This window comes from Taudactylus pleione, unplaced genomic scaffold, assembly GCF_031769625.1.
Source record: "Taudactylus pleione unplaced genomic scaffold, aTauple2 ptg000587l, whole genome shotgun sequence".
Taxonomy (NCBI): Eukaryota; Metazoa; Chordata; class Amphibia; order Anura; family Myobatrachidae; genus Taudactylus; species Taudactylus pleione.
In genome coordinates this window covers 581,048-593,632 of record NW_028284989.1, presented here as the reverse complement: position 1 = coordinate 593,632, position 12,585 = coordinate 581,048, and positions in this window count along the sequence as shown.

The window sequence follows — 12,585 nt, the reverse complement described above, 5'->3', positions numbered from 1 at the left end:
CTGATTGCATTTTATGTGTACTTCCTGACAGTGGCTAAATTATGAGGATGTGAATAGTCTTGCTATATATAAACCACACCAATAATTGGACTATTATCTAAGTCTTATATAGAAGTGATGTAATAGTTTTGGTTTTTCTACTGATATATTTCACATTCTACTTTTTCTTGTTCAACAAATGGTCTACTAACACTAATACAATGGAAAATGGTGTATTTAGCCATTAGCTAATTAATCACAACTTATTGGTGTAGTAATAAACCTATTTTGATTATCTCTTGAGCCAGTTTTACATTCAATGCTCCTAAAGGGAGTAAGTGATCTGCAGCATTATATGCTACAATTGCGAGCAGATTTAGTGTATATGTCTTTTTGTGTTTCTCTGTTTAATTAATTAAAAGTTAAGTTTTATGCTGTACAAATATTTAATGTAATAATTATCCATAATCAAGAGTGCATCAACCAAGGAAAATTCTCTTTTTTTGAGTCATTTCTTCTATGACTCAACACAAACTACATAATCAGAGAAACCCGACTTGTTGCAACCACCCTAGCACCTAGGGATCGGGGAATTGCAGCAATCCGTCTCTGATGTCTGGGGCCCATCACCCTTGTTTCACTAATTAAATAAATGTTAGCACCTGTAACATCTGGTGGTAATAGAGAGCATAGAGGTAAGCAATGCATTCCACAGAGAGCTGATCTGGAGTGAATTAAGAGAGGCTGTCGTTGTTTCTGTACTGTGGGAAGGGTATATCGGTTTCCTTCACTACAATTATATAAATGTGTTATTAGGGGATGTAGTCGGCATCCCTATAGTCAAGATGCCAGCGGTCAGTATCCTGACAGCAATCTGAATGCTGGCTGCAGAATCCCGAGCGCTGACATCCTGGGTATTAGGGTCTGGATTAGGCACTAGGGCAGGGGTGGGGAACCTTTGTTTTTGCCGTGGGGAATTTTGATACATATAACATTATTTGCAGCCATGATGCAGGCCGCGCGCCCTCCGTGTGATGTCACTCGGGGACGGAGCCATAATCGCCGGTGATTACAGAAATGCCCAGAGCATCCTGAGGAGCTGTAAGGGCAGCGGTGTGACTGTCTGAAGCATCCTAAGGACGCTCCAGGTGGCACTGCCGCATAAATTCTGGCTGCAGGGTGCCATTCTAGGCACCCTGCTAGCCAGATGAGGCTAGACAAAAAAAGCTCTAAGGGCCAGACCAAATGGGTCCACGGGACTTATACGGCCCCCGGGCCTGAGGTTCCTCAATCCTGCACTAGGTGGAGAATTAGGGTTAGACTGTGGGAGGGCAGGGTTAAGGTCAGGCTATGGGGGTGAGTGGGTTAGGCTGCTGGAAAAGGTGGGTTATGGTAAGGGTTATAACACTTACAAAATTCTGTCTGGATTCTGACTGTCAGCATCCTGACCGCCAGGATTCCATACCCAATCCTTTAGAACTTTTTTTGGCGGTGACACTATTGCGTCTTAGATCCTAGTATATTTATTACATTATCTATGGGGAATAATCAGAATATTGACATTTATTTGAGGGATACAGATATGAATATTCTTATACATGTGGATAATGTTGAGATCAGGGCTCTGTAGGGGCCACATCATCACTTCCAGGAGTCCTTGTTCTTCTTTACGCTGAAGATAGTTCTTAATGACATTGGCTGTATGTTTAGGGTCGTTGTCCTGCTATAGAATAAAGTTGGAGGCATTCAGATGCCTCCCTGATGGTATTGCATGATGGAAAAGTACCAGCCTGTATTTCTCAGCATTGAGGACACCATTAATCCTGACCAAATCCCCAACACCATTTGCTGAAATGCAGCCCCAAACTTGCAAGGAACTTCCACCATGCTTCACTGTTGCCTGCGGACACTCATTATTGTACCGCTCTCCAGCCCTTCGGCGAACACACTGCCAAATATTTCAAATTTTGACTCATCAGTCCAGAGCACCTGCTCCTATTTTACTGCACCCCAGTTCCTATGTTTTCGTGCATAGGTAAATCGCTTGACTTTGTTTCCACGTCAAAGGTATGACTTTTTGGCCACAATTCTTTAATGAAGACCATTTGTGGTCAGACTTCTCTGAACAGTAGATGGGTGTACCTGAGTCCCACTGTTTTCTGCCAGACCTGAGATGATGGCACTGATTTCGAAGGGAAGTAAGCATAATGTGTCTTTCATCCGATGCACTAAGTTTGCTTGTTTGGCCACTGCATCTACGGTACTCGACGTTGCCCATTTTTTTGTTCTTCTTCAAAAAAGAGCTTGAACAGCACATCTTGAAACCCCAGTCTGCTTTGAACTCTGTGCCTGGGAGAGATCTTGCTGATGCAGTATAACTACCTTGTGTTTTGTTGTTGAGCTCAGTCTTGCCATATTGTATGACCTGTGACATGAAACTGTCTTCCACAACCTGCCCTTTGTAGCAGAGTTTGACTGTTCCTCACCCAGTTTTAAACCTCCAACACAGCTGTTTCTGTTTCAGTTAATGACTGTGTTTCACTTTCAACCTACATATGAAAATGATGATCATTATCACCTGTTTGGTATGATTGCTTAATCATACACCTGTTTATAATCCTACAAAATTCCTGACTTTTTGCAAGTGTACCTAGAAGAACTTATGCTTTTTTGAAGACAAAGGGTGTCCTCAATGCTGAGAAATACAGACAGGTACTTATCCATCATGCAATAACATCAGGGAGGCGTTTGATTATTCTGCAGCAGGACAACGACCCCAAACATACAGCCAATGTCATTAAGAACTATCTTCAGTTTAAAGAAGAACAAGGAGTCCTGGAAATGATGATTTGGCTCCTACAGAGCCCTGATCTCAACATCATCGAGTCTGTCTGGGCTTACATGAAGAGACAGAAGGATTTGAGAAAGCCTACATCCACAGAAGATCTGTTCTCCAAGATGTCTGGAAATACCTCCCTGCCGAGTTCCTTCAAAAACTGTGTGCAAGTGTACCTAGAATAATTGATGTTGTTTTGAAGGCAAAGGGTGATCACACCAAATATTGATATGATTTAGATTTCTCTTCTGTTCATTCACTTTGCATTGTGTTAATTGATAAAAACAAACTATTAACAGTCCTATTTGTGAAAGCATTCTTACTTTGCAGCATTTTTTCCACACCTGCCTAAAACTTTTGCACAGTGTATATTCAATATGAAAGTTTACAACAGCTTTTATAGTTTTAATGTCCATCAGTATCTGTGTTAAGATAAATAGAACTTCTGCAATGCTCATGGAATGTGATCATTTTACACTGATCTATATTGCACTGTGTTCATAATGTCTGAATGTGACGTGTGTATTCTCCATGAATTCTAGTTCTGCCTGGCATTCCCTTGGCCAATGGCGTGAGCTGCCCGAGCTGTGTGTCCTCTACACCTGAAGAGTGTCTCATGCCAGGAACTGTACTATGTACCGGTGATACGTCAAACTGTGCCACAGTACAAATTAAAGGTAACCATGACCACTGTGCCTTACACAGAGCACTTACCGCACACAACCAGACTCCTGTACATTAAACTGTGTTCAGATATTCCATAGGATTGTTTTTAACATATAAAACAGGTATATTTTATATACTGAATTTTGATACCACATGCTGTCTGGTGATGTCACATACCCCATTGGCTTCTTCTCTGCCATAGAACAGCCAATCACAAGCATTTTTCCAAGATGGCCGCCAAGGGATTCCTGGTCGAGCGTAAGAAGTGTCTGTCACTATCATGGGTATTTCTCAAGGGTTTTCTATCAACTAAAGCAAGAAGACAGAGAAAAATATATATTTTTTCAAATTTAATACAGCAATTAACGAGGGCTGTTGTTTCAATTAAAGGTCATTTCCAGTAAACGAGTAATATGGACGTGCATATGCTGGATCACTACAGCCCACCCCATCCTGATGTCTCTTTGATCTCTCCCTGCTGTACTTATCCCCTGTTACCAGGGCAACAATCTTCCTCTCCTCCCTTGATGGTCTATCCCAACTATGTCATGCATAGTTATGCGACAGTATATGTATTTCTCTATCTTTACTGTATAAAGCATGGGGAATCCTTAGGGGAATTGGGTCCTCCCAAAAAAACATGCAAACTTCCTACAGGGTCAGTCACCACCATAAATGAATAAGAGTGAGGCTCATCCTAGGCTCTCTGAGGAGGTGATTTCTAGGAAAATATAGGAGTGGAAAGTAAAATACTATGCTGGAACTACAAGTCCCAGTTAGGACTGGCAACCATTAACTGCTTGGACATGTCCATTCTTGTAGTTCCACAAGCACCATCGTGTCCAAGCAGTCAACGGCTGTGAGGTCGTCCTGGAACTTTACTGATTAAGAGAAGCATACACTGTATTAGCACCAGTTTTTTTTACCTGTTGGGACTTGTAGTCCCACATTAATATATTTTTTTTCTTTTGCAACTATTACCCTTGCTCCCAGGATGAGTCCCAGTATACATTATGAAAGGGGGAGGATTGCTGCATTTACACATTTAATTATTTGCACAGTAAAGATGTACAGTATGCTATATCTTGCTAACACTCCTTTAGGACCTACAGTAGATATATCTCGTAAGAGGTTTATCTGGAGACAGCGCCAAGACAGGGTCACACCTCCAGTGAGCTTGCTACGCTGACCTCTGCATGCCTCACTGTGCTCACCTCCCATCTCTACGTGTATAAGAGGTTTCAAGTGCAATTTATAAACAACTTAAAATATGTCCGTATTTAACTACTCATATTGGCGGCCGCATTGTGAGTTCATAAATAGCTGCGGATATCTGTCTATATTCAGAGTAGGCCGTATCTCTGCGGCTGCACTCCCCCTATACATCCGCAGGTGAGAGCAGCTGTCATAAATATCAGCAGAGATTTACACAGTCCTATCCTGATTGCAAAAGATTCCTGTGAATTGGAAATCTGGCTGGCTTTTATTTAATGAAAAGTGCACTGTAAATGTGGATTGCTGCATTACAGCTGACGTGTGTGCCTGGCAACCTGGTCTCATTACAAGAATGGGCCTTCAGAGGGGAAATGCTTTGAGGAAAACTCATAAGGGATTTATAATAAAGAAGTGTCTTGGTGTTCCCGCATTCTTGTTCTGCTTACAGAAAAACTGGAACTTCACACTAGCAGCAGGGTGGGCTTACACTAGCAGCAGGGTGGGCTTACACTAGCAGGTGGGTGGACTTTACACTAGCAGGAGAGTGGACTTTACATTAGCAGGAGAGTGGACTTTACACTAGCAGGAGGATGGACTTTACACTAGCAGGAGAGTGGACTTTACACTAGCAGGAGAGTGGACTTTACACTAGCAGAGGATGGACTTTACACTAGCAGGAGAGTGGACTTTACACTAGCAGGGGGGTGGACTTTACATTAGCAGAGGATGGACTTTACACTAGCAGGAGAGTGGACTTTACACTAGCAGAGGATGGACTTTGCACTAGCAGGAGAGTGGACTTTACACTAGCAGGGGGGTGGACTTTACATTAGCAGAGGATGGACTTTACACTAGCAGAGGATGGACTTTACACTAATAAGAGGTTGGACTTTACACTAGCAGGAGGGTGGACTTTACACTAGTAGGAGGAGGAACTTTAATATGACACTAACACTACTGCATAGTTCACCCATACACGGCATGCTTGCAGATTATGGAGACTGCAACATTCCTACATCTGCTGGGCAGACAGTGTGCAGAGGTGCAAATTCAAGATTATAGGGGGAATTCAATCAGCCGTAAAAAGCAGCATCTTGGCGAAAGAGTGTTTGCAGGTGCGAACTTTTCACACAAAACTGCCTATTGTGCAATCCTATTGCCGACGTTTTTGAATGTGCGAAACTCCATAGACAAAAACTGTCAAACTGTTTTCACCATCTCAGCACAGGAGAAAAATATGTGCAAATCTCTATTTTTGGCTAAAAATGTTGGGACTTGGTTCAGAACCCTTTGGACACTCCCACTATTGACTAATTTGTCAAAACTAATATTTTAATTAACTTAATTTGGCCAATTATGAAATTACAATTTTAGGGTGAAAAAAATAAAAGTAGTGGGAAATGGATATAAAGTACTGGGACAGGTATGTTGGGGGCTGTATGGATGGGGCAGGTATGTTGGGGGGCTGTATGGATGGGGCAGGTATGTTGGGGGGGCTGTATGGATGGGACAGGTGTTTTTAGGTTTGCAGGAGGCTGTAGCAGGTGTATTTTTTAAAAAAATTAAAACTGCACTTTATAGACACAAAATTATACTAGCACCCATTTTAATGTACCCCCAATTTAACTGCAGTAATTATTTTCTCCCAAAAATATTGCTTATTATAATTTTTCAACACTTAAGCAAATATGCATATAACCGCCATTTGATACAATTTAAGAACCCAAAATACTTTTATTAGGGCTATTAATACAATTATATATTGATTTTCTATGTTAGTTAGGCTTTTTATGGGGTACAGACTGATTTCCCCAAAATATGCTGTCCTGTTTGCTGGTTTCACCAAGTGCATATGTGTATGCGTTTTTGTGTCTTCTGTAATAGGATAGGGCAAAAAGTGCGAGCGCACATTGCCTAAAGACACAAAAATATCGCACCGAAACACGCAAATAGAGCAAAAAACTTCTCTGGCATTAAGTTTTCGTTTTATCGCAGCTAATTGAGTCTTGGTGAATTTTGTAATTCATTTCCTGTGTGATTTAATGTGCATATTGATTGTATTTCCAATAGAAGCTGGGCAAAGTCTGTCGAAGCTACACATTTTAAGCTGTATGTTATGTCCTATGAGATCCGTCAATATATAAATAGATTATTTTACCCTGGCATTATTGAAATGAGAAGACGTTCTGCCACGTCATTGTAATTTATCATTTACTTGTGTCTTTTCAGTGGCATCAATTTCATACCTGTATATGCTCACTTGTGCCAGCGATATAATGTGCAGTGTGGGATATCTGTCAGCAAGAATTATGTTGATTGAATTTAGTTTAAATATTTCTTGCTCCACCCAAGAAGATTTATCGACCAGTGCGCCTGAATCTCCGGATTTCACCATGGAAATTCCATTGGACACTGAAACAGCTACTGAAGTGGTGCCACGTGAGACACCCAATATAGACGTGACAGAAACGGAAACACCACCTGAAATACCCACTACACAAGTGACAGAAACGGAAACACCACCTGAAATACTCACTACACAAGTGACAGAAACGGAAACATATAGTACAGAATTCACTGAAGCAGTAACAAACAGCACAGAATTGGTAAATAGCACTGTCATAACTACAGAAAACGTCACAGAAACAATTACCCAAGAAGACACAACAAACAGCTGTCCTAGTAACTACCGACATACTAATATATTCTACCTCACTTTACCGGTTATTATTCTGGCTAAAATGCTGTCCTGATAACCAATATTCTAGCCGCGGTCTGTATTTATTAAAATGGGCCTATGATCATAAATAAAACATACCTGAATCGAAACCATGTACAAACCAACCTATATATCAGGCTAGTATATTGTTCCAAAAAGTTTAACAAAACCGGCTTGGGTATGTTAAATCTTAAATGGATGCCTTTTAAGCACTTTTCTAATGCTAACGGCGACTCTCAGACTCTGATCACAGTCATGTTCATTGGTAGAATAAGAAACATGTTCAAAATATTACAAGGTGTATAAATTGACACTGAAATATATATTTTCATAAGCATTTTGACATTTTTAAAACGAGCACCGAACAGCGAGTCTCGAACGAGAACAGCAAACTTGAGATGAAAATTTAAAACCACAGATCAAATCTGCATAATATGAAGGCTGTGTCATGAATGTGTTCAAGACTAAGGTCTATGTACTAAGCCTTAGGGGTAGATTTACTAAAGTGAGTTTTTTTTTAGAAGTGGAGATGTTGCCCATAGCAACCAATCAGATTCTAGCTATTATCTTCTAGAAGGTGTTATTTAAATGTTAAGTAGAATCTGATTGGTTGCTAAGGGCAACATCTCCATTTCCAAAAACTCTCACTTTAGTAAATAATATACCCCCTAGAGAGAGATAAAGTGGAGAGTGATACAGTATCAACCAATCAGCTCCTTACTATCAGTTTACAGGCTGTGTTTGAAAAATGACAGGTGCTGATTGGTTGGTACTTTATCACTCTCCACGGCTTAATGCATCTCACCGTTATCGTCATCGTCTGTGAGGCGCCACACAACTTTGCAGCACTGCGCAGTAAGATTTACTCAACATATACGTAATTCAATTGCACATAACAACAGAACTAGTGCTGGCAAGTTATAATGTTACAAGGTAAAAATAATGGTAAACATTGCATTAATCATATATTTATGGCTTACAAACGTTATATTAATATCACAAATGAAGAGGAAAATAAGAGTGTAAAGAGGCGAAGATATCAAATGGGCTGATAGAGTACAAAAATGCGCATGTACGTAATCTCGTAATGAAGCCCATAGCGAAGGGAGCGTTTGTAATGAGTTGCCAGGAACACCAACCCGTGACTGCTTCATATATCCTCAGTGTATGCTCTTCTCATAACATTGGCATGTACTACCAGTCTTATGTTAGGATCATAATTGGGGATTCTGGTTTTCTGTATTGACTTTTAGGAGAGTACAGTGTTATAGCTGTTTTGCAGTTTTCTAAATGCAGATAATAAAAATCTATGTATATCCCTGTTTATTTAATAATTATATCATATAAGAATAAAAGATGCCTATCATTTGGTGTTTATGTGGTTTTCATTTAAAATATTTAAAAAAGAGACAAATCCAAATTTTATGGTTCTCCATGCGATATTGATCTGCACCTCGCGGCGGTAAACATCGGGACACTAGCGCAGTGTCCTGAGGCAGCAGCAGGACTTGTAAATAAGCATAGCGCCATTCTCAGCTGGCGTTATTTGGTATTAGACAACCTGCCAGTAGCAAAGTTATTGGAGAAAGCATAGGCGCTACTAGAGAAAACGCAGGGCCTGATTCAGCAAGGATCGCAGTTGCTAATGCGCACGCAATCGGCTGATTGTCGAGTATTGCACATGCGCAGTCCCGATCGCAGACACTATGCAAACCCATTGCAGAGTGATTGACAGGAAGTGCCGTTAGTGGGTGGGGGGTGGTTGGCGAAATGCAGGCATGCCAGTGCGTTTCAACGGCGTTGCAGAGGCGTGCATAAATTATCCACTGCGATGCCGTATGCAGCTTGTGTACTCATAGCGTGTGATGAGGTTAGCAACTCCTGAGTAAGGTCTGACAAGTATGCAAGTGTACGTGAGGCTCTGATGTTACTCCGTGTTACCGATGGTTTTGCAGTCTTGCTGAGGATTACAGATGTGTGTAAGGCAAAGTGGGCATCCTTGTGTTGTGCTGCGATAGTGATCGCAATGGATTAGCCTATCATCGCAGTCAGTCTGCATGCGTAATCGCTATTGCAATCCATAGGGAATCAGGCCCTAAATTAATACAGGCAGGCATATGAAATACACATAAAGACCAAAGACAAATAGCGCCACCATTTGTAGACTATTACATTTAGCCACTAATAAGTTTGCTACATAAACAAACATAACTACTGTAACGTTTCACTTTTGTCAGTTGTTAATGCTTGTCCTGTTTTTTTTATAACCACTAAGATGAATTTCATCAGCCTACTACAATAGTCATTGACTATGATAGAGTGGCAGTATATCAGTAGATTCTTTAGATAAGTACAAGGCTAAGTATATATATCGGTGTATAATGTTTATGTATACTGTATATTATCTATAAATAAGATGGTATTAAATAAGTATCCATATCCTCATGCCAATAAAAATTACATATTGTAAATAATCTTCTCAAATACATGATTACAACCAGTAAAGGATCAGTGTACCTGGGCATGGCCCCACAATGGGACATCTCTGACCAGACCTGAATCCAGGAATAAAAGAATTTGATTAAAGCATCACAATGGTAGGTGGCTGTCTGCACATGTGTGACCTGGATACCGCACCAAGAAATAGATACACGTTCATAATACATAAAGTATTAAATTGCTTTCATAAAAATGCAATTGTCATGAGAAAGTCATTGTTTTACTGTTCAGCTTATTAGTGCAAAGATTAGACAAGGAAAAAAAACAAGACCTAAATTTCTCCAGGGGTCTGCAACAGGCCAGCAATACAGACATGCATCCTACATAATACCAGCCATGCACCCTACATAATAACCAAATGCAGAGGACTAAAGGCCCTGATTCAGCAGTGGGATCTATGACAATGTCATCAAAGAGTCGAGGAGTATGGTTCTGAATTCAGGAGATGGTCGTCCTATAGGATATAGAACAACCAGGCTCTCAGAAGTCAAGTTAGGCTAGGCCTGATAGAGCAGGTCAAGGATTCCTTCGTACAGTACGTCAGTTCTAAATTCTTTAGAATCTTTTATGCAGCTGTCTATCCATATTGACCTGGAGATATAGCCCCTCTGTGACCCAAAATCCAATTCAAATTGGGCTCTCTTGAATCACAACTGGGTACTGTACTAAAGAATCCTTGACCTGCTCTGACAGGCCTAACCTATATTGACTTCTGTGAGCCAATATTGCTCTCTTTTCGATCAGATGACCATCTTCTAAATTCTCTTACAGCATTGACAAAGAAGGGGTCTGACTCTACCAAATGGATGTAAGAGGTCTCTCAAACCTTTCAAATCAAGAGAGCCTTTCAACCAGTACCAGTACTTTCTCATCCAGACCTCGAGTTACCTTTTATTGTCAATGTGGATGCTTCAGATGTGACAACTGGAGCTATGTACTGGAATCCTTCGGATAAAAACCTACATCCGTGTGCTTTCTTTTTAGAAAATGATCTTTCACAGAAATGATAATATCGGAAATAAGGAATTGCTTTTGGAGAGTCACAGGCTGGCGGAATCAATTATTCTATCACAGTCCTTACTGTTTACAAAAATTTACTGAATATCGAGTCAGCAGGAGGGTTTAATCAAGTATGGTCAGCAAGACAAGCTATATGGGCGCAGTTCCTGTCAACTTTCATATTACTTTTAGACCTACTCTCTTGAAGCTTTCTTTCTCAGGATACAGATCTATCAACGAGTGATATTCATGTTATAATTTATTACTAATCTTAAATTGTGCTCCAACCAATCAGTTCCTACTGCAACTGTCACGTGTTTGTAAAATGACACTTAGGAGCTGATTGGTTGGAGCACCATGTAAGATTAGTAACGAGTGATATCAAGAATATCACTCGTTGATAAATCTGGGCCTATATTTTTAGTTTGCAGAACGATTGGGCTAAATCTCATCTTTCTGTGTCAACTGGCTCTTCTCTTTGTTTTTACTGTGTTTATGGTTATCATTCAAAATCCTGCTCTTTTGATAATCCTCAACATAAATCCATTGGTTTGTAAACAGAGGGGAGGTTTCTGAGCTGGGGGCAAAGCAACCTTGGTAAAACCATGCTGCACGGAAGGTGGATAGATTTAAAATGTGCAGAGCAATTTAGATGTGCGAGGGGTGTGTCCAACTCAAATCAAAATTGCTGCCTAAAAATAAAGCTGCACAGAGCAGAGGCCAAGCCGGGATTTGCATAAATATATATCTACTGTATATAGGAGCAGGGGCGTCGAGAGGGGGGGGTCGGGTACAGATTACCCGGGCCCGGGCTTCCTGAGGGGCCCGGTGGGGGGCCTGGGTCCGGCGCTGCTCCCCCCTCACAGCAGCCCAGCACAGAGCGTGTGCTGAGCTGGAGTTGGAGACTGCTCGTGGCTGGTGAGCAGCAGCCACAGCAGTCTCCTATGCCTGTGCAGGGGAGCGATCACACTGTCCGCGCCCCCCCTGGCTTTGCGCCGGGCTGTGGGGGCACAGAGTGGCCCCCCTTCCCAGCGCACAGCGGCGCTGCAAATCTTTTTTTTTTTCCGGCAAGGGGGCGTGGCCACGCCTCCCGCGATTAGGCCATGCCCCCTATTACCGGGGCCCGCCACGGCTCTTGGCGGGCCTGTATAGGAGCAAATAGATCCATGTGTTAGGTGTCTGACTGCAGAGTATGAGGTTGTGAGTTCAAATGCTGGGTATAACATTGCTAAGAAATGTGTATTTTAAATACAGGGCAAAGTAAATTAAATTACTGTATAAGAGGCACATAGATCACTATGGGGTCCTAACTGCCATGACACAGACTGTGTTTGAAAAATGACAGTTAGGAGCTGGTTGGCTGGTACTTTATCTCTGTCCACTTTATCTCCATCCAAGCTTAGTTAATAGACCCCTATATTACTGATGGCTCTCTAAATAATAGTATAGCAATGGAACTGAAGGTGGCATTACCTAGCGACGCAAAGTATACATGGGGAATGCGGTAAAACCCCCGAAAACTGCATTTTCGGGGGTTTTATTGCATTTTCACCGTTAGTACATCTCCCCCCATGTGTGGTGATGACATTAGGGCTCTACAATCTACACATAGATGAAAACTTCCATCTTTCTTACCCACAAAGGAAAGGAAGAAGATTGAATGAAACATCTT